The following is a 22973-nucleotide window of genomic DNA, read 5'->3' on the forward strand; positions in this document are numbered from 1 at the left end:
CACACAGTACATGCTAACCACTACCGCTACTGCAAAGCTGCTTAACATGGCAGGTGGCTGCACAGGCATCTCTACTCTTCAAATATCAATGAGCCTAGAGAAAAGCTGTGACCTAAGATCACTGTGGCTAGCAAAGGGCAAATATGATACTGGGACTCTCACAAATAAAGGCATACACAACCTTACACTTCTCTCTACATGAACAACCATCACATTTTGTAGCTCCTCCAAAAGATTAAAAAACCCAAAGAGGTCCAGATGCTCCATCTTGGTCAGGGTTCCCTGAAAGTTAATGGAACTCAACATGCTTATCAGGTTCCAGGGAAGGGATCCTAGAGCTGCCTCTTGCTTCGCCCTAGGGGGAATCGCAACAACAGAGCACAGCATTGCAATTAACTGGTGAAATTCGAGTCTTCTCTGTTGAGACAGCAAGTCCCCAGCCTTTACACTTTAACTGCAGTATTTCTCAAGAGCACGAAGACAAGAGAACCTTGCTTCCTGCCTCTTTATCACAGCTGGCCGGCCTCTATGGGCAGGAAGGCACACCATGGACACAACGCTGAAAGCCTTTTGCCAACACTAGGCAGTGTCAGGAGCTCCTGCCCCAGCAGGGCTTGGACCTCCAAGAGCCCAGTGCAGCCTTTAATCGGCTGCAAGTCACTTCAATCAACCAGGGTCAAGGCAGAAAAGGGACTTTAAGAAGGAAGATAAGTTGTAAAGCCAAAAAAGCTGGAAAAGCTTAACAGCAAGGGGAAGGGGAACCAGAGCACACCAAGATAAGAATAAAGGTCAACGGGCTCTTCCAATTACAGTCCCAATGCACCAACCACAGGCCTCCTCAGAACCAGCAGGAAGGGACTCCATTCCTTTTACCTCTCAGCACCATCCTGTCTAAATCGTTGCCTCAGTCATGGCTTTACATCGGGCTGGGCTAGGATCCTTCTCTTCCCATAGGCTGTTACACTATAATATTTGCTTTGCTTCCTTCCTTTCCAAAGCCTAACAGATTAGATTGCCAGGGTCCTATCCAGCTCACTAAGACTGATGGGAAACTGAAAGTAAAGCAACCCAAAATGCTTACGATGGGAAGAGAGAGGAGGCAGAGTAGCCCAAGTCCCAGCAACCATATCTTCATTTCCAAGCCCTATGTCTATACCCGTCAGAATAGAGCCCCAGCCATCTTAGTAAAGAAGGAATATTGACTGCACTGTGGTCCCACAACAAAATCAAATTTGAGGCATCTAGCCTTTTAAAGGGGCATCACCCATCTCTCAAGGAAATCAATGAAATGCCAGCTGGATGCACACCATAAAGACTGTGCTCCTGCTGCTTGGGTCTTCCTGGAGTTCCAGTACTTTCAGCAAACACCCAGCAAGCAAACAGCAGGGCCGCTCAGGGTGGCTTGGCTGAAGGGGCTGATGCTTCTCCCTTTCCCCTTTTGCAGAATCTCTCCCCAGTTGGACACCCATTAAAACTTGCATATCTTCAAAATTCATTTTGACCTTGGTCACAGAACACAGTTCAGCCCTCTATGATGATATGTTGCGATTTGCCAGCCCTACTTCCTTATAGAAAAGAAAGAACTAGAAAGTACCAACAATACGGGGGGAAAGGGCTTGCAAAAATTCTCTACCAAACTGGCAGAAGGTTTTCAAATCAATACCTAGCTGATTACCCATCTGTGAAGTGAGTAAAGCTTCCATTACCAGTTAGCTAAAACTGCACTAGTAGTGCCACAGAAAATTTGTAAAAAGTGGAACTTACAAGTAGACAAGTAGAGCAAAAGATCTAAAGGCAAGCTCCTAAGTAAGTCCCCATGAAGGAGTTGGGTGGACCAAACTTCTCCAGGCTTTCTATAAGACACTACCACACTGTTCTTTTCTCTCCTGTCAGGACAAGTACAAACAACCCACACGCCTGCATTCATTCATTCATTCAGCAAATATTTACTCAGCACCTACTACATGTTGTACATTGGGCTGGCCACAAGGTCTAGACTACAAGCTAGGCCTTTGTCGTGGCAAAGGTCACCAGCCTTCAGATGGCACACAGTGGAGAAAGCTAGCATCTGAAATGATGCTTTGAAAAAAAAAAAACCCTCTGGTTTTGCAAAGCACACTAGCTCTCTGGAGAAGGCTGTTCCCTTCTGATGATGCTTTCTAAAAGCCTCCTCTGATTTCCCCAAGCACACCCCATCTCTGCTTTAGTGCTCTACTTTGGGTTCCAGGTACTCATGTACTGCCTGTGTTCTCCACCAGAATTCTGGCCCCCTGAAGACAGGGACTGTGTGTTGTTCATCACAGCCCTTCCTGTCCTTATTGCTCAGTAAATGGCAACTGAATGCATCTGAAATAGAAAACAAAGCCTTCTATTCTTTCAAGATCTTGGCTTTACTGTTTCTGGAGGCTTTGCCCCCGATAGAAAAAGGGGGACTTGCTCAGATAAATTAAGAACAACATTAGTACAATATTGAAACTTCAGCCCTGAATGCAACCATCACGGAGCAGCCCTGAAATGCCTCCAAGAGCCACAGCTGGCTCCTGGTAGAATGCTTTTCTCTGCTGTTAACTCGCCTCTGAAAAAAACCCATTTGGAGCGAGTCCTAAAGAAAGAAAGGAGGAGGGGCAGAAGAAGGCGTTAGAAGAGGAAGATACATCTCGAACCCATGCAAACTAGGAAGGAAAGAAGCCTAAAGGGAAAGGCTGAGGTCTGGGATGGCCGGGGGGTGGGGGGCGGCGGGTGGGGAGAAGGAAGGAGATGGTAAGTCTGAAGTGGAAGGCGCTTCCAAGTTGGCCCTGCGGCGCCTCCTCTGTGGACGTGCCCCGACACTTTTCCTACCTACAAGGCCTCTCTTCTTCCCCTTGCCTTTCTTCTTTCTAACGAAAATAACAGCCTTCGGGTCTGGAGGAGAAAAGACACGCTTGTAAGGTGAAGAAGAAGTTGGGGAGGGTGGAGGAGGAAGAGGAGTGGGGGAGGGGAGGAGAGAGAGAGCGCTCCCCTCTTTAATAAGGGGCTTTCCTAATCTGACAGCTACCCTGCATTTTGGGACAGCTTCCTCCAGGTTAGCCCCCCCCACCTGGAACCGCAGAAGCCCAGGGACCAGGCTGAACAAAACAAGGAGACCCCCTAAGCCGCTGTCTAGTTCCCACCCAATGCATCCTAAGACTCCGGTCCCAGAGGAAAGGCGGGGTCTCTCTAAGGGAGCGTTCCAAGCCTGTCATTTCATAAGGAGGGGTAGGTGTCCTTGAAAAAAAGAAGTCTCCAAGGCCCAATCCGAGCCCGAGGGACTTGCCTGGGGCGTCCTCTGCTCTCCTTCTCTACCCTCAGCCCGGGCAGTCGTTGCGGGGCCGATGCCCCAGCGCCAGCACCCGCAGAGAACTTTCGCGGCTGCAAACGTGAGAAAATGCAGCTCAGCAGAACAACGCCCCTACCCTCCCCGTAGCCCCACCCCCGCGACCTGACCCCCGGCGTGCAGACCTCCGCCACCCCGGACGCTCCAGGAGGTTGGAGGAGGGGCTGCCCTCTGGGCTTTCCTGGGGGCTAAAGGAGACCGGCGGGGACAGCGGCGACTCCCCCTCTGCCGTCAGCCACCCTGGCAGCGCGCCCTCCCCACCCCTCTGCCGCTTCTCCTCCGCCCGGGCACCCCCTGCACCCCCAGCCAGCGCCTGCCCCCGCGCGCCCACCGGCGCCCCTCTGCTCCGCGGCCCACGAGTGCTCCCAACTTACCCCGCCACGCAGGGGCCGGGGCTTGGGCGGGGCGGGTTACATCGGGGTGGGCATCGCCTCTGCGGCCCGGCGGGTCCCCCGCTCTCGGGGGATTTCCTTCTCTCGCTGCCAAACTCTCGGTGCCTCTCTCTCCCCCTCCCCTTGTCCCCACCTTCGCTTCTGTCTCTCGGCTCTTTTTTCCGGGTTAATTACGTTTCGCATTAAGGCAAAACCCAGCCCCGGATGTGAGTACAATGCTCCGCGGAGCCCGCCGGGGGAGGAGAGGGGTGTCGGGGCGCCGCGGGCTGGGAGGGGGCGCGGCCGGGAGCCGCGGGCTGCGCGGGGGAGGCGGGGGCAGGGCGCGCACCGGGCCTCCCCAGAGGCGCGCGCCGGGGCGACCTCGCGGGTGCCCGCGGCCGCGCAGGTGGGACCCGGGCCGCTGAGACGGCCACGCGGAGGGCGGCCCTGCCTCGGACGCCGAGCTCAGGCAGCAGGTGTCCGGAGCGGGAAGGGAGCCGGGGGTGGGGGAAGAATCCTTGAAGAAAGGAGGTGAGCGGGAGCTCGGTGTCCCTTTTTTTAACCCGATTTCTTCTTCTCAAAGCCCCACCCAGCGACTTAGCCGGGCCTCCCTCAGGACCTGAGCTCTTAGCCTTTCTGGGGCCGAGGAGTTAGATTTAAGAAGAAGAGCGGATTCTTCCGGGTTGTCCTGAAGGTGTTGAGAGTCCAGGAAGCCTTAACGCCCTAACGGGGCTTATAGGAAAATTTCAGAGTGTGGAGCACAAACACCCTTCCTGCCGTCAGAGCATAATGGTGCCCGGGAAAAATAGGGAACAGACAAGCGTGTATGAAGTCGATATTGCCAAGGGGGAACCTAAGTGAATGACAGTGTGCTGGCGCCGCACCTGCGTCATGTTCTCTGATCCACGCATCAATCCTAGGAGTATCAATCCCGTTCACGATGAGAAAACCGAGACTCAGAGACGTTAAGTAATTTGCCCTGGGTCCCATAGTTAATAAATGGCAGGTCTGTCAGGTTCTGAGGCTGGCCTGCCATGTGGGGAGACAGATATTTAATACACATAATGTCAGCCACACAGCATGTGAAAACATATAAATGTAGGGGGTTCACACCGCGATGGAAGACCCTGACATGCTGTACCCTAATTCTGATGCAAATGAAGTTATTAATAAGGTCTGAGCCCTGGGAGGCTTTGAGAAAGAGAAGGGCTTAAGAAGACCCTTGAGGTTCTCTTGAACAAGGACTGGATTTAGAGGGATTGACGGGAAGGCTGGTCCAGATCTCGAGATTGTAGGGGAAGGATAGATTGCTAAAAAGTCTCCCAGAGCTGAGGCAACAAAACCTGGGGGATGAGTGGACCTGGGAGCCAGGTGGGTCAGAAGGAAGGCAGAGGACAACGTCCAGCACACACCCCAAAAGTACCAGTGATGAAACCACACAAGTTTCCTCTTTCATCTCGGTTGCCAAAGCAAAAATGAGCTACGCCGTTTTCTCAGGTGTGAAAAAAAAAAGCTTTGCTTTAAAAGATTTTACTTTGAATGAGGAAGGAAAGGGGGACACAAGAAAAATATATTTCCCCTAAAAAAATACATCAACATCAATCCCGCCCCCCCCCCATCAAGATTCTTGCCACTCATATAAGTTTTATGCAACATAGCCATGTGGAAGAGCGTGTTCTCTGGTGCCCAATTGCCTGGGTTTGAATCCCAGGTCTGCCACGCATTAGCTTTGATCCCTGGACAGTGCCTCAGTTTCTACATCTGGGTTGTTAGGAAGAGTAAAGGAGTTAACATTTGTAAAGCGTTTAGATTACTGTTTAATACGAAATCGGTGTTATGTAAATGTTTTTACATTTAAAAATTAGATTATGGATGTTGATGTGAAAAGGAACAAAATTCCATCCAGCTCCAAGCAAATCAGCTTGGAACTGATGGTTTCCAGTAGGAGCAATGAGGTAGAAGTCTCAGTTTTCTTGGTATGGTTCATATTAAAATGCATAAAATTCTACTCCCGTGAGGCCTGCCTGAGTCACTCAGTCACAGAGCCACAAATATGTTCTGAGCCCTACTGTATTGGATGCCTGGGAGGCCAAGAGAAATGAAAGGCTCCCGATCTCATTGAGGGGAAACAAATGTAACTAGGAGAAGGTTGAGGCAGCCCTGTAACCATGCAGCAAGTGCCAGGAGAATGGCAGAGAAAATGAGTGTCATCTATCTGCCTTTTAGAGAAGGAAGACATCTCTTTGTGCCGAGGCTCTCAAGGAAAAGGGGGCCTTTGACACAGGACATAGAAGATAGGTACAGTTTGATTCCAGTGGGGGAGGGTAAGAGTATATTGGGATGGGGGAAGATCGTCAGCACACTTTGGACGATGCCCGTATTTTACTGGGAGCCCCATTTGCTACCACATTTGCCCCTGACTAGGACCTAGGACCTGGCCCCAGTTAGAAGACAGTTTTCTCCTGATGTCCACGGGGCTTCCTCAGAGTGCCCCCCACAACCATCTCTGAAGCCCCACAGAGCCAGTGTCAACTGAGGCTGTGCTTGGCTGTATCCTTTTGCCATTTCTTGACAGACACATTTTGAAAGTATTTTCATAGCCTAATTTTACACATTAATTTTTATTTTTTTGTTTTTTTAAGTGTAATAAACAGCACTGCTGTTTGAAAATGTGGCTCTGCCTGTGACGAAAGGAGTGTCCAAAAAGGATCTCTCCTATCAGCTATTTCAATTCCGTTGTTGTATAAATCCAAAAAAAAAAAAAAAAAAAGAAGAAGATTCAGCAGTTTGCTCAAGGTTTTGCAGCTGGTTAGTGGCAAGAGTTGGTTCCAGAACCCAGGGTTGATTACCCCCAGAGTCTTCAGTATTGGCATAGAAGCTTCCAATGTAGGTGGAGACTTCTGGCCCAGACCTAAGAATCTAAACAGAAACATTCTAGTCTACTCTAGACCTTTATTTATGCACTTTCTATTCATTTTCAAGGTTAATGGCCAGTTAAGTACGTGACCTAATAACCTTCAGTGGCCCAGACAGTGAACCCTCCAGGGAAGTACGTTGTTCTCTGTCCTCAGAGATACCCATTATGTAAGGTACCAAGCTGCAGCTGGGACCTTTGAGTTCGGTTGGGAAAATGTGGGACTGAAGAGGTCAAGACCATTGGTTTGATTCCAGTTCAGGCCAGTTAATTTTCCAGAGATAAACTGTTCCAAGGCCACAGATTGAACTCTCTAATTCTAGCTGGTTATGTTGTTGTTGTGTGCTGTCAAGTCAATTCCAACTCCTAGAAACCCTATAGGAGAGAGAAGACCTTCCTCATAGGGTTTCCAAGGCTATAATCTTTATGGAAGCAGACTGCCACACTTTCTCCCTTGGAGCAGATGGTGGGTTCGAACCTTGGGCCTTTCAGTTAGCAGCCGAGCACTTAACCACTGTACTACCAGGATTCCTTGGTCATTTTGTAAATAATTGCTATTGGTTTCAATACTAATTTATTTTGAGATTGGATTGTATTATCTCATTTAAGCCTTACAATTCTACTGGGAGGAAGGTACCATTATTTTCCCCATTTTTTTTTTTTTTTTAATTTTTTTTTTTTATAGATGAGGTAACTAAAGCACAGAGATGAAGCCAGGATACAAACCTAGGCTGGAGCCTGCCTGCTTTCTCAGCTACTGAGCTATACTGGTAGATGCAGTCTTAAACCTTGTGAAGGTTAGAGAAAGGCAAAAAAGCACCTTTCCTGTCTACATTTTTAATCTTTATCATCATTTAGAATTTCCATTCCATTTTACCTAGCAAATCCATGTCCAAGGATATCCTACAGAAAGTCATATGGGTGTATGTGTAGCATTCTTAATGATGGTGAAAATTGGGAATCACTCTCATGCCCATCAATAAGTGATTAAACAGGTAAATATTGATATATCCATATACTCTTATACTACGCAGTTGTTAGAAAAGAATGAGATAGAGCTCTGTATGAAAAGTACTAGATATTTTAAGTGGAAAAAAAAGGGCACAGAACTGTATGTAAAGTATAATCCCATTTCTGTAAATAAAAATTATACATGTTTATTACCTGAAAAGGCCCAGAAGTATACATCCCAGACGGTTAACCTCAGAACAGGTGAGGTAGTTATAATGGTGGATTTTCACTTTCTAAGAGATGTATTTCATAATATTTAATTTTTTTTGTGTGATAGGAATGTATATATTTGGTAATGAAAAATTATTTACCATTTTAATACAAAATTTTGAAACTATAAGAAATGAAATCATATTGAAACCTGCCAGGAGCTCATCATTTAGTATGGACGGAATATAACATATACAGAAATAACTGTCATAAAAGCCAGACAGTGATACACACAGAGGAGAGGAGAGGGAAATTCTGCAGGAAGGCCACAACCAGCTGGGACTGACAGGTGCAGGAGGAAATGTATGAAGGATCTTGACAAGGACCTCAAAGCAAAGGTAGGATGCTGCACCTCAAAAGGGAGGCGAGAATAGGTAGATTCCACATACAGAGAAGACCAAGGGCAGAGCATAAAGGCAGGAAAACATGACATCTACTCAGGGAAGCATGACCGGTATGGTACACTTCGGCTGGATCAGGGGAGGATGTGTGAGGGATTTTGATGGGAAGCAAAAGAGGAAAGAAAGGTAGTTGAAGGGTCTTTAGCTAAACTAAGGAGTCTGTACTTAATACCAAACCAAACCAGTTGCTGTTAATTCCAACTCATGGTGACCCCATGTGGGTCACAGTAGAATTGTTTTCCATGGGGTTTTCAGTGGCTGGTTTTTTCAAAAGTAGATCACCAGGCTTTCCTTCCAAGGCACCTCTGGGTAGACTTGAACCTCCGACCTTTTGGTTAGCAGCCAAGCCCGTTAACTGTTTGCACACCCAGGTACTCCCTGTACTTATTACATGAGGCTTAAAGAGACACTGAGGTTTTTTGAGCAAGGAAGTGATACAATCATAAATGAGGATGCAGCAATTTCATAGTTAGTGACTGCATAGTGAGGGGTTAAGATGTGGATCCTAGCACCAAGCTGCCTCGGTTTGACTTCTGGCTCTTCTGCTAATTAGCTATACAGCCAGTTACTTAACTTCTCTGTGTTTCTATAAAATGGGGAAGATGATGATAATGGATAACAGATCTCATACCATTGTTGGCACTGGGTGAGTTACTGTCTGTAAGGCATACAGCAAGTGCTGAGAATGTCTGGTGCATTTTCATAAAATCATTAATAGCTTTGGATTAAAATCTTTGTATTTCAAATCACCAATTTCATATGGAAGGGAAAGAAGCCCCGGATAAGCAAAGCACTACTGAAAAAGAAGAAGAAAGTGGGAGGCCTCACCTTACCTGACTTCAGAACCTATTATACAGCCACAGTAGTCAAAACAGCCTGGTATTGGTACAACAACAGACACATAGACCAATGGAACAGAATTGAGAACCCAGACATAGATCCATCCACGTATGAGCAGCTGATATTTGACAAAGGACCAGTGTCAATTAACTGGGGAAAAGACAGCCTTTTTAACAAATGGTGCTGGCATAACTGGATATCCATTTGCAAAAAAATGAAACAGGACCCATACCTCACACCATGCACAAAAACTAACTCCAAGTGGATCAAAGACCTAAACATAAAGACTAAAACGATAAAGATCATGGAAGAAAAAATTGGGACAACCCTAGGAGCCCTAATACAAGGTATAAACAGAATACAAAACATTACCAAAAATGATGAAGAGAAACCCGATAACTGGGAGCTCCTAAAAATCAAACACCTATGCTCATCTAAAGACTTCACCAAAAGAGTAAAAAGACCACCTACAGATTGGGAAAGAATTTTCAGCTATGACATCTCCGACCAGCGCCTGATCTCTAAAATCTACATGATTCTGTCAAAACTCAACCACAAAAAGACAAACAACCCAATCAAGAAGTGGGCAAAGGATATGAACACACATTTCTCTAAAGAAGATATTCAGGCAGCCAACAGATACATGAGAAAATGCTCTCGATCATTAGCCATTAGAGAAATGCAAATTAAAACTACGATGAGATTCCATCTCACACCAGCAAGGCTGGCATTAATCCAAAAAACACAAAATAATAAATGTTGGAGAGGCTGCGGAGAGATTGGAACTCTCATACACTGCTGGTGGGAATGTAAAATGGTACAACCACTTTGGAAATCTATCTGGCGTTATCTTAAACAGTTAGAAATAGAACTACCATACAACCCAGAAATCCCACTCCTCGGAATATACCCTAGAGATACAAGAGCCTTCATACAAACAGATATATGCACACCCATGTTTATTGCAGCTCTGTTTACAATAGCAAAAAGTTGGAAGCAACCAAGGTGTCCATCAACGGATGAATGGGTAAATAAATTGTGGTATATTCACACAATGGAATACTACGCATCGATAAAGAACAGTGACGAATCTCTGAAACATTTCATAACATGGAGGAACCTGGAAGGCATTATGCTGAGCGAAATGAGTCAGAGGCAAAAGGACAAATATTGTATAAGACCACTATTATAAGATCTTGAGAAATAGTAAACCTGAGAAGAACACATACTTTTGTGGTTACGAGGGGGGGAGGGAGGGAGGGTGGGAGAGGGTTTTTTTATTGATTAATCAGTAGATAAGAACTGCTTTAGGTGAAGGGAAAGACAACACTCAATACATGGAAGGTCAGCTCAATTGGACTGGACCAAAAGCAAAGAAGTTTCCGGGATAAAATGAATGCTTCAAAGCTCAGCGGAGCAAGCGCGGGGGTCTGGGGAACATGGTTTGCGGGGACTTCTAAGTCAATTGGCAAAATAATTCTATTATGAAATCATTCTGCATCCCACTTTGAAATGTGGCGTCTGGGGTCTTAAATGCTAACAAGCAGCCATCTAAGATGCAGCAATTGGTCTCAACCCACCTGGAGCAAAGGAAAATGAAGAACACCAAGCCCACATGACAACTAAGAGCCCAAGAGACAGAAAGGGCCACATGAACCAGAGACCTACATCATCCTGAGACCAGAAGAACTAGTTGGTGCCCGGCCACAATCGATGACTGCCCTGACAGGGAGCTCAGCAGAGGACCCCTGAGGGAGCAGGAGAGCAGTGGGATGCAGACCCCAAATTCTCATAAGAAGACCAAACTTAATGGTCTGACTGAGACTGGAGGAATCCCGGCGGTCATGCTCTCCAGACCTTCTGTTGACACAGGACAGGAACCATCCCTGAAGACAACTCATCAGACATGAAAGGGACTGGTCAGCGGGTGGGAGAGAGACGCTGATGAAGAGTGAGCTAATTATATCAGGTGTACACTTGAGATTGTGTTGGCAACTCTTGTCTGGAGGGGGGATGGGAGGATAGAGAGAGGGGAAGCCGGCAAAATTGTCAAGAAAGGAGAGACTGAAAGGGCTGACTCAAGACGGGGAGAGTAAGTGGGAGTAGGGAGTGAGATGTATGTAAACTTATATGTGACAGACTGATTGGATTTGTAAACGTTCACTTGAAGCTTAATAAAAGTTATTATAAAAAAAAAAAAAAAAAAAAAAAATCTTTGTATTTCATTTAAAACCTTTGTTATCAAGAGCTAAGGTTACACAATAAATTATTAACTATTCTTTCTTCTTACTCTCACAGGAGTATAGATTATTAATCTCTTGAGACAGATGGAAGAATTTAGGTTTTAAGGAAAAAAATACATTGTTAGAATCACATAGCCAGTTGTGAACTGAGTCCATGATTCTAAATCTTAGCTCAGTGATCCCTGCTCCAGGGATAGCTCTCAGCCCAGGTTCTCAGAGGCTGGGAGGAAGAAAAATGGAAAGTGGAAGAAATTTCAGCAATTTCTGTTTTAGGGTGAGGAAAACAGCAGTAAAAGATAGTAATTAAGCCAAAACAGATTTTTAAAAGACTGATGGCACATCTGAAAGTTTATTTATAAAATCAAACTCGTAAAATACAAACAGGAGATGATATAGATATACATACAAACATACACACACACCAAATATATTTCCTAGTAACAAAATTCAGGAAACATGACTATATTGCTAAATCTAACACTAATATAAACCTCAAAACTGCATGTGCCTCCTGCCCCAGAAACTACAGTCAGCTGGCCAAATGCACCATTTCTATTGATTCATGCTGACTGCATTGTTTTTATGTCAGTTTCAATAAGCGCAGTGTACCGCTAGGATTCCTGTATCCCCAGCCATGCCCTATGGTTTTATGGGAAGAACTGTGGAACCAGCGAGAGAGAATGCTTTGGACCCATGACCACGTTTTAGCGCTATATTTAACTTCATTTTTTGCTTAGACTAGTTATATAATCTGCTTCCTCAGCACTGAGCCCACATGTTGTTAGTTGCCATCGAGTCAATTCCAACTCATGGCAACCCCATGTGCTCAGAGTAAACTGCTCCATAGGGTTTTCAAGGCTGTGACCTTTTGGAAACGGATCATCAGGCTTGATTCCTGTGGTGCCTCTGGGTGGATTCAAACTGCCAACCTTTCAGCTACTAGTCGAGTGCTTAACTGTTTTCGCCACCCAGGAACCACAAGCCCACATGTGGGTTACTATTAGTAATACCTGTGGGTGAAGATAGTCAAAGTCGTTAGCTACAAGGAACTCTTATCTAGTCTATTCCAAGAGATACCTATCGTAATCTGTGAAGTGGGTTGGCTTTTATGTCAGTGGCTTTCAAAACAAGCAGAACACTAGAAAAGTTGGAAAACAAAAGCAAAAATGGTGTTTCGATATGGATTTCTGTCCTCCATTGTTTTGCTAATAGGAAATACATGCATCCAATACAAAGTTTAAAAGGTACGAGAGTAACGGTGAGAAGCAATAATTTCTTCCACCCATGTCCCCCAGACACACTCTTCTCCTCCCTAGAGATAATCAATGTATCTGTGTGTTTAATAGTAAAAATACTCAGTTTTGCAAGGACGTGCCTAAAAATATTAACAGTAATTATCCCTGAGTGGTGGAATTACAGGTGATCTTATTTTATTGTACTTTAGATGAAGGTTTACAGAACAAACTAGTTTCTCATCAAACAGTTAGTACACGTATTGTTTTATGACATTGGTTAACAGCCCCACGACATGTCAGCACTCTCCCTTCTCAACCTTGGATTCCCTATTACCAGCTTTCCTGTCCCCTCCTGCCTTCTAGTCCCTGTCCCTGGGCTGTTGTGCCCCTTTAGGTTTGTTACAGGTGATTTTTTTAATCTTCTTTATTTCTGGGTTTTCCAAGTTTTCTTTCATAAAAGCATGTGTTTATTTTATGATTAGAGAAAAAAGCTTGTTTTAAAAGTAAATGTATAGTTTTTATCTCAAACATAGAGAACTCACAGCTGCGTTGTGATGAAAAACCATGGAGCTAACTTCATCCTCAATTTAAAAATACCTGCCAGTCCATGGGTACATTTTTTCAAAACAAAATTAGCCAATTTTATATCCATTCACATTAAATCGCCTGCCACTGGAAAACATACACAAAACCTGATCAGCAGCTTGAACTCTGAGTACTAGTGAAACTCATCATGAGTCATTGGAGACAGGTAATTTGCTCAGTAATCTTCTTTCACATTTCATCATAATTTGTCTAATGACTCCACATGTCTATCAAACTCTATTAAAATTAAGTATAGCACTAGTCTGGAGAATTAAGTGCAATCCAGCTTAATACCTTCATTTTACAATTAAACAATAAGCTAAATTTATCCTTACATCTAATACTTAATGATGTTGTGGGTGCTCTAATTAGATCAATGGCCAGATGTACCCTCCAGTGTCTGAAGATGTCACAGTAGTGGCTCGAGGCAAAGACACATGCAGGAACATGGCCATGACCTGGAGGTCACCCCTCTGGCAATTTCACTTCTAGAGCAGAACTCCAAACTCAGAAGGCAAGAAGGGAAAGGCAGCTGAGTAGCCAAAGTTTCTGTATTGAGGAAAACCTTTCTTAGGCTTATGGACTCTGAGTTAATATCTAATTTTAAAAGACCCAGTTATTTGGTTTCCTAGCCCTCAGGAAATTAGAACCGACAGGAGAATGGAGAAGGTGTTGGGGCGGGGGGAGGGTGGAAGAGTAAATGACTCTTCAGATTATTCCAATGTTCAGAAAGGGAACACACTGAGAAAGAAACATTTAAAAGCATTCCCAGGGGTTGTCTGCACTCGAGACAATCTTCGTCATTCTTGGTGGTGACCTCGGGATAGGAAGAAGCGGTGAAACTGTGGTAAGCGTCTGTGTTTAAGGTGGAAAGTTTCACAGGCTTAGCCTAAGAAAGAGTTTTGTCAGTAGGAGTGGTGGCCTCAGGGGAGGAGAATTGGGTGATAAGAGACTTATGAGTCACTCATGCTCTTTTATATTTTTAAAACTTTGTATCATGTGTTAAAATTGTGTACCAGTGTGTTATGTATTTTCATCTTAATAAAAAAAAAATAACTTTTGATTGCTCAGTGTCCACAGCAAAGATTTTTCAAATGAAAACTCTGTAAAAAGGAAAATTTCATAAACTAAACATATGCTAAGTTAAAACCACAATGAGATATCACCATGCACCTATCAGAATGGCTAAAATAAAAAACAGCGACAATACCAACGGCTGGTGAGGATGCTAGCTCACTTGTACATTGCTGGCGGGAATATAAGATGGTATAGCACCTCCAGAAAACAGTCTAGCAGTTTCTTAAGAAGCTAAACATGCAACAGCAATTTTACTCCTCAGCATTTCTGCCAGAGAAATGAAGACTCAGGGTCACACAAAAACCTGTAGCTGAATCTTTATAGCAGTTGTGTTCGTAATAGTTGAAACCTCGAAATAACCCAGGTGGCCGTCGACTGGTGAATGGTTAAACTGTGTTACATCCATATCATGGAATACTACTCAGCTATAAAAAAAGAACATACTGTTGATATACTCAACGACCAGGAAGACTTTTCAGAAGATTATGCTGAGTCAAAAAAGCCAATCTCAAATATAATTCCATTTATATACCATTCTTGAAATTACACAATTGTAGAAATGAAGAACTGGTTGGCAGGGGCTAAGGGGTAGGGGCAGGAAGGAAGTGGGTGTGGCTATAAAAGGGAAAGATGCGTGATGCTTGTGGGATGGAGATTTTCTGTATCTTGACTGCATCAATGTCAACCATCCTGGTTGTGATATTGCACTATAATTTTACAAGCTGCTACCATTGGGCGAAACTGGGTAAAGGGTACACAGGACTTCTCTGAACCATTTCTTACAACTGCACGTGAATCTCCAGTGATCTCAAAATAAGAAATTTAAATACCAGACTTACCAGTCTGACAGAGACTAGAGGAGCCCCTGAGTCTGTGGCCCCTGGACACCCTCCTAACTCAGACCTGAAGCCACTCCTGAAGTTCACCTTTCAGCCAAAGCTTAGACAAGACTTTAAAGCAAACAGTGACACACATGGAGAATGTGCTTCTTAGCTCAAGCAAGTATATGAGCCCAAAGGGGCAACACTTGCCCAAAAGCAAAGCCGAGAAGGCAGGCAAGGACAGGAAAACTGGATAAATGGACATGGGGAACCTGAAGCAGAGAAGGGGAGAGTGGCGACACAATGTGTGGATTGCAACTGATGTCACAAAACAATCTGTGTATAAATTGTTGAGTGAGAAACTAATTTGCTCTGTAAACTTTTACCTAAAGCACAATTTCAAAAATAAATGAAAAGTTGAAAGGAAAAAATTGAAACTACAAAAAATATTATGAGAGTTTTACACTTACATAGATAAGTTGTCTATTTCCAAAATTCACTTGTGGCGAGACATCCTTCGACCCTGGATAACTGAGGCATCACGATTTATACGTGCCGCACACTGGGTAAGCAGTTTCACATATTGTGGTTGGCAGTACTTAGACTGTGATGAACTGGCATTTAGTTTTTAGCACTGACACAAGGAGCAGTGCTTCATTCTTCTTCCCCATCAACTGCTACAATCTCTGTTACATCACTTCCCCCAGGCGCATGACCCTGCCATTTGGGCATATGGTTGCTTCCATCCATTTTCTACCTTCCTCAAAAAGGAAAGTTACATTACTTGGAGAAACTCTACTGGAACCTTCCCAGGCATGGAAGAAAATCCCTCTCCTATGATAAGATTCACTTCAGGGTTGGTTAGATTATTTCCGTTAGTTACTATAAAACCCCTACATGAGTATGCCTTTCCTATATTCAGAAGATGAAATGTAAGCAGTACAGTAGAAGTCCTATAGGATGTAGCTTGTAGATTATATGTTAGGGAGCCCTGGTGACACAGTGGTGAAAGCACTTGGCTGCTAACTGATAGGTTTTTGGTTCCAAACCTACCAGCTGCTCTGTGGGAGAAAGATGTAGCAGTCTGCTTCAAAAAAGATTTACAGCCTTGGAAGCCCTATGGGGCAGTTTACTCTGTCCTATAGGGTCACTGTGATTGTGAATCGACTCAACAGCAGTGGGTTTGGGTTTTGGGTTTTTTATTATACGTTACTGAGTACACCATGAGTCAAATCATGGCCACTGAAATGTAACTGCATATTCTTGAAATAGTTCAGCCACAAGGTCTAGGGGCTGATTTATTTCTGGTTTCTCCAATTTAAGCCCTTGTACCGAGCCTGTAACTACCACCCAGTTCAGAGTAGATGGGCAGCGTAGTAAGGTAAAAAGAACTCTGGGCTAAGAATCTTTTGAATTGTAGGTAGAACAATTTCTATTGCTCACAGTTGTGAAGTACTTGGAAATTATGAGCTGCTAAGTCAATAAGAACGTAATATAAGGTCTTCAAACTTTTGCTCACTTCACCCCCTAAAAATGCTGAAAAACTTTGTATCCCTCCATGCATTTTAATTTGACATCTAGAACTTTCCATCATTGGTTTGGTGGTTGCAAATAACGTAGCCTGCAGATAGTTAGCATCATGTTTTCAAATAAAACTGTTACATCACTCTTCTAAAGCTATCCAGTACAATCTAAGTACCGCAGTAATTTGACACTAAACCTTCATTTTTTAAAGTGAACAAGCAGTTCTTTAACAATCAAAAAAACCCAAACCCGTTGCCATTGAGCCAATTCTAACTCATAGTCGACCCTATAGGTCAGAGTAGAACTGCCACATAGAGTTTCCAAGGAGCGCCTGATGAATTTGAACTGCCAACCTTTTGGTTGGCAGCTGTAGTACTTAACCACTATGCCACCAGGGTTTCCTCTTTAACAATCAGAAATATTAAATCATTCCCTTCCCTCCTTGAACTATATTTTAATCCCCTCTCCCCCTAAAGAAATGTATCCAAAAGTCATATATTTTCATGCTTGAACATCTTTTATTGGTTACCCTGTCCTATTTCTCTGAAATAAGAACGCATATAAAAATGGAAATTTACAAAAAAAGAAAGAAAGAAACTCTGTGACCATAGGCTGTAAGTATTGAAACTTTTTTTTAGATTATCATTACACTTGTTAGCACAACATAATGTGTTTTATTCATTGTTAAACATAACACAGTAAAATTTTGTTGGAAATTATCTTAATGAGATGAATGAGGATAGGGTTTTTAATGTATGCATTTTTATATATTTAGATGTGTAACATATTATGTGATTTAACTCGAGTATCCATCACTTAAGGAGCCCTGCTTGTGCAACTGTTAAGCGTTCTGCTGCTGTCCAAAAGGTTCGAACCCGCCAGCAGCTCCATGGGAGAAAGACCTGGCAATCTGCTTCCATAGAGATTACAGCCTAGGAAACCCTATGAGGCAATTCAACTCTGTCACATGGGGTCCCTATGGGTCAGAATTGACCCAATGGCACCTAACAATGACAACATCCATCAATTAATATTACTTATTACTAGATTGAGCTGTGTTCAGCATCAATACTATCCCTATTTCTCATTTTTATGAATTTAAGTAAGCTCTGAGAAACCTCGTTCACATTAGTGAATACAAGGAACTGGGAGGAGTTTTGTTATGACAATGTCCAGGGCTGAGGACAGGGAAGGAAAATTGGCACATATTTCTGGGCATCTGTCTTCCGAAGGGGGCCTGGACTGACTGAATTGCCTATGAATATAAATTAACCAGCCTATCTTTTCTAGGGAACTTGAATTTTATTATTAGGGCCGTATTTGGCAGCGTCATTCAATTCTTTCAACATCGCTTTGAGATTGTCCCTCAAAAATTACACTAATGATCTATCAGTGGGCAACTCAACTGCCAAGTTTTTTGTATCTCAATTATAGGAGACTTCCGCTTTCTCAACACAAACACAAATGTTTCTATTTGTCCCTTGTTTTGGTCCCTGGAAGTTTTTGTAACCTGGGGTAATGTCTTCCTTTCCTTTTTAGAAGTGGGAGAGGGCCAGCGTGAAACGAGAGGTGGGGACAGAGACCCAGGATGAAACCTGGCCCTCACTTTATCTCGGCAGGTCTGGAAATTGATTCCCTTAAAACTGTGTACCCCTTAGGAAGGTTGCAAGCCCACTGTTTGAACACCACTGGTACAAGGTGATTTAAGAAGAATTGCCTAAAATACACAAAATTGTAATGTCAGATTTTGAGTGCTAAAAGTCACCTTTCAAGGTTATCTTAGAGTTGCTGGATCTAGCAAATAAAAATACAGGATGCCCAGGTAAATCTGATTTTCAAATAAACAACGAATACTTTTTTCATATAAGTACGTCCCATGCAATATTTGGGACATACTTACACTAAAAAAAATATGCACTGTTTCTTCTGAAATTCAAATTTAACTGGGTATGGAGCATTTTATCTGGCAACCCTATCTAATCCATATCATCCTTCTTAAGAGATGAGAAAAACCAAGACCTAGAAAGGATAAAGTACTTCTAATAAAGGTTTTTTACTTCTCGTTCTACCAAATGTCTCAGATGTATTCACTGCCTTTTCACCTCTCATAACGGTGTCCATTTTACCATGTCCGTTTTATCGTCATAACTCCTTCCCTTATTCCTCTTTTTCCATCCTTCTTACCTCAAGCAAAAATGTAAGCATAAACAAAAAGAAATGAAAACAATCACGAGAGGAGGAAAGTTTTTGGAGGAAACCAGGGCAATGAAAGAGGTTAGAGAGGAGCTGAGTGTGTGGGTGGGTACAGTGTGGGCAAAACACCTCTGTCCTGTCATCTCAAAAATACCAAAAAAAAAAAAAAAAAAAACCCTCATAGCAATCCTGTAGGACAGAGTAGAACTGCCCCATAGGGTTTCCAACGAGCAGCTGGTGGATTAGAACTGTCAACCTTTTAGTTAGCAGCTGAGCTCTTAACCACTGCACCACTGGGGCTCCCAATCTCAAAAATAGAGGCTAATAAAAAAAGGGAGGCCACAGTAGCAAATTCTTTCAGGGGAAAAACCAAATTTATATAAAGTTCATGAATATTCTTCTCCATCATCTAGCCCCTGGACATATATTTTAAAATATTATTCAAGTCCAACTCCATTTCTTATAATATTTGGCGCTGTCCTGAGCTGTTCCTTAGAAAAGATTCTGACCAAGCTTTCCCTTGTTTTCTTTTCTTCCCCCTCCAGTTCCTACCTCCTACCGCTGCCCTCTCTCACTCCCCTCTCATCTCCCAAGCACCAAAAATAATTTGAATTTCAAGGCTCTTTTTGGCTTTCCTGTGGGTGTGGGAGGACCTCTTTTGGGAATTGTTCTGGCTGTAGTCAGCTCCATCTGTAATTTGGTAAAATCTCTGTCTGTACCCCACCCCCACCTCCTTTTCTTAATATGTGGGGAGTCCAGACCCCACCCCACACCAAAGAGCCTTCTCTACCTAGTCCTTAGAATAACCAAAGTGACAGCATTCCCCAGCAAGCCCCTGTTGATTGCAGCCTTCACTTACCCCACCCCTGGTTTTGGAAGAACATGGGCTCACTGCCAAAAGGACGACTCGCCAGCCAGTGGAAGCCACCTCCGGTCCACAGCTTGAAAGGGCAAGGTGACTGAGAAGGAGGAAAGCAAGGCCTGTGCCCTTCAGCTCAAGAGACTCAAGACAAGTTCCTGTTTCAAAGACAGAGTTTTAGAAACTGATTAAACTCAGAGAGTTACATTGTTTTTTTTTTTTCTCTCTCTCTCTCTCTCCAACTCACCCACGTGATCCCCTTGATGTCCTCTGTGGGACTGCTGATCTTTCTTTCTAAAAAATCTTTCTAGACCTAAGGTTCCCCCCAACCCCTCCTCCGGGCATCATGGCCATTCCTGAGCTAATATCTCGAGACTCCAGTAAATTTTTATTATTGCCAAGAAAAAAGGAAAGGGGAAAAAATGAGAAAGGAGAAAAGGACTGTACACCTAAGAGTTTCCTGTGGTTTTCATGGTTTTTTTTTTCTCTTCCTTTCCATGCTGAAGCCAGTGCCCCCCAAAATCGTTGATTACCTGAAGAGCATGCTTTCTCCCTTGGTTTCTACATGAGTCCCTCTCCTTTGATTTGGAGTTGGGTGGGAGTAGATAAAAAGGGTGATGTCCAAGGATGAAGAAACAGTTTCAGGCAGGATCTTCTGCACCAACCTCAGCCTCTGAGCTTCATTTCTGCAGAGACCCTGGGCCACTGAGCACAGCGAGTATCCCTTGGGCAAGAGGTATCATTGGGTCTCACCTCTCTGTACTCATAGTACAGTCCTCTGCTTTGGCAGTTTCCTTATTTTAAAATGCATGTAATAATGCCCAATATACAATGTTATTCGAAGGAATAAATAAAATGAGAGTGCCTAATTTAGCACCTGATACACAGTAGACACTAAGTTAATGTTTGTTGAGTATGAAGTACACTTAACACATTATGTTACATTTGCTTACCTGTTCTTCCCCACTGGACTCTGAATATCTTATTTATCTTTACATCTCCTCTACCTAGCCCAGTGCCTGGAACATAGCAGACTCAATACATGTTTATTGAATTAACTTTCATTCATCAGTTAAGTAATACTTGTTCCCACCCTCACCCTGGCCCCATTTCTGTCTGGCCAAGTATATGTTCTTTACCCTTCTCTGACTATGTTCCCTGGACCAATGTTCTGGAACTCAAACTCTGAACAAAAGTAGCCAGATCTGAATTGGGTGAAAGGCAAACACTCTACTTCAAAGACAGTCATCAAGTACACAGATGGGAAGGGATTAAGAAGCACAGACTGGGTGGGTTGTTAGTGTTTTTGAGTCTATTGCAGAAATGTGACATGTTCAAATTACAGACAGAGTCCAAAGTGCTATTTATATTCAAAATATATGACAGAATAGAGATTATCAGCCTTCCTGATGTCCTCTAAGGAAGGAAAAATGACATTCTCAAATAGAAAAAAACAGAATTCTGAGAGGCAGGAAGGGAGGAAGGAAGGAAAGAAGAAAGGGAGGGGGAGGGAGGGAGAAAGGGAAAGGAAGGAGCAGCTGGTGGGTTCGAACTGCTGACCTTCTGTTTAGCACCCAAATGCTTAACCACTGCACCACCAAGACTCCTGAAAACAGGCTTATACCTCCTCAACTCCTACCCCCACCCCCAAGCAGGAAGGTACAGGATTACTCTCATGGGAAACTGTGCAACTGAAAAGAAAAACTCTACAGAATCAGATATTAGTCTCCCAGTGCAATGGCTTTGGTGCAGCCAACCTGTCTTCAAACCTCTCAAACCATGTGCACAACACTTTCAAATAGATTCTTAGCTCCTCACATATAAACATGGACCAACCAGCAACGGACCATCAAACGTTTGAGGGAATCCTTCAACGTGAAAAGTAAGCCAAAACAAACCATTAAAAAAAAAAAAAAAAGGTGGTGGGGTGGTAGGGGGAGGAGGTGGGAACTTGGAAGAAACAGAGACAATGCAGGAGGGGAAAAAAAACGAGTATCATATTGAGGTAAAAGAAGATACTGCTTTCACTTAAAAAAAAATAATAGGATGTGCTTAAAGAGAGAAAACATTCAGAGAATAAGAAAGAATTCATGGATACTACAAATATGATGACAGAAAACAAAATCAGCAGGAGAGTTGGAAGATAAAGTTGAGGAAATCTACTGAAAGTAAAACGGAAAGACAAAGAATTGGAAAACAGAAAAGATGAAAAAAAAAAAAGATACAAATCCAAGAGATTCAGTATCTGTTAAATAAGTGATTATTTAAAAAAAAAAAAAATTTTTTTTTAAATAAGCATACTAAAATAGGAGAACACAGAAAATAATATAAGATCAAATCCCAGAACTGAAATACATCAGTTTCCAAATTAAAAGGTCCGATAAGTGCCCAACACAGTGAATGAAAACAAACCCACACCAAAACACGTCACTATGAAATTGTAGCACATTGGGGATAAAGACCCCAAAACCTTCCCAAGAGAAAAAAACAGATCCTACTCAGAGGTCAGGGAATCAGAATGGTATCAGACTTCTGAACAGCAATACTAGAATCTAAAGGACAAAAAGATCAAGGCCTTCAAAATACTGAAGGAAAAATAATTTATAACCTAGAATTCTATACCCAACCAAAGTATCAACTAATCATGAAGACAGAATACAGTATCTTTCAGACACATTGTATCAAAAAATTTACTTCCTATTCACCCTTTCTCAATAAGCCACTAGAAGTTATGCTTCTCTAAAACAAAAGGGAGACAAAATAAGATGAAGTTTCCTGGAAAATATAGGCCTCACACAGGAGAGAGGTGAAGGGAATTTCTAGGATGAAGGTGAAGGGAAGTTTCAGAATAACAGCTATGCATCAAACCTAGAGAAAAAGCAGCCCATATCGGAGCTGCTGCTCCCACAGAATTTCAGGATTGCTCTCTTGAAGACATTCAAAGAAAGTAAGAAACTGGAGATCGCCTGATGTGTTTTCATTTATTAAGAAGAATTTTATAATTCCAGAAAGTTGGAAGACGGTTTAACAACAGGTGAATCGAAAACCAATTAAACAACAAGAGCAAAGAGGCACTGATTAATTCTAGGAAAAGCAAAAGGTTGTATAGGAAAGAAAAAGTAATTCCAATACACCACTTGCCTCTTCTCTGAACAGTGTTCACATAAATAATAATGTACACATTAAATATTGACTTAATAATTGTTATTGCATAACCAGAAGGTAGAGTGGTAAGAGAGCTAAATTCTCATATTCCATGGTAAGATGTCCAGAGAAGGAAAAAATCAAGAACTAACAGCGTAAGTATGATATATGAAACTAAAAAGGTTAAAAGCAC

General features: G+C 43.1%; 1 protein-coding gene across 7 annotated transcripts in view; it reads right to left on the minus strand.

Moving 5' to 3' along the window:
• Positions 1-19807, minus strand: part of PLEKHA2 (pleckstrin homology domain containing A2) — an 84722-nt gene extending 64915 nt beyond the window's left edge. For 2 of the 7 annotated variants that reach the window (XM_049865382.1, XM_049865378.1), the window contains exons 1-2: positions 3727-3977; positions 3293-3387 (exon numbers count right to left, since the gene is read on the minus strand). The gene's annotated coding sequence lies outside the window, so the exon portion shown is untranslated. Of the gene's footprint in view, positions 1-2838; positions 3265-3292; positions 3388-3726; positions 3982-19636 lie in introns of those variants that run through there. The other 5 variants (XM_049865384.1, XM_049865385.1, XM_049865380.1 and 2 more) reach the window with 5 other exon arrangements.
• Positions 19808-22973: the final 3166 nt, after the last annotated feature.

The sequence above is a fragment of the Elephas maximus genome, chromosome 22 (genome assembly GCF_024166365.1).
Source record: "Elephas maximus indicus isolate mEleMax1 chromosome 22, mEleMax1 primary haplotype, whole genome shotgun sequence".
Taxonomy (NCBI): Eukaryota; Metazoa; Chordata; class Mammalia; order Proboscidea; family Elephantidae; genus Elephas; species Elephas maximus.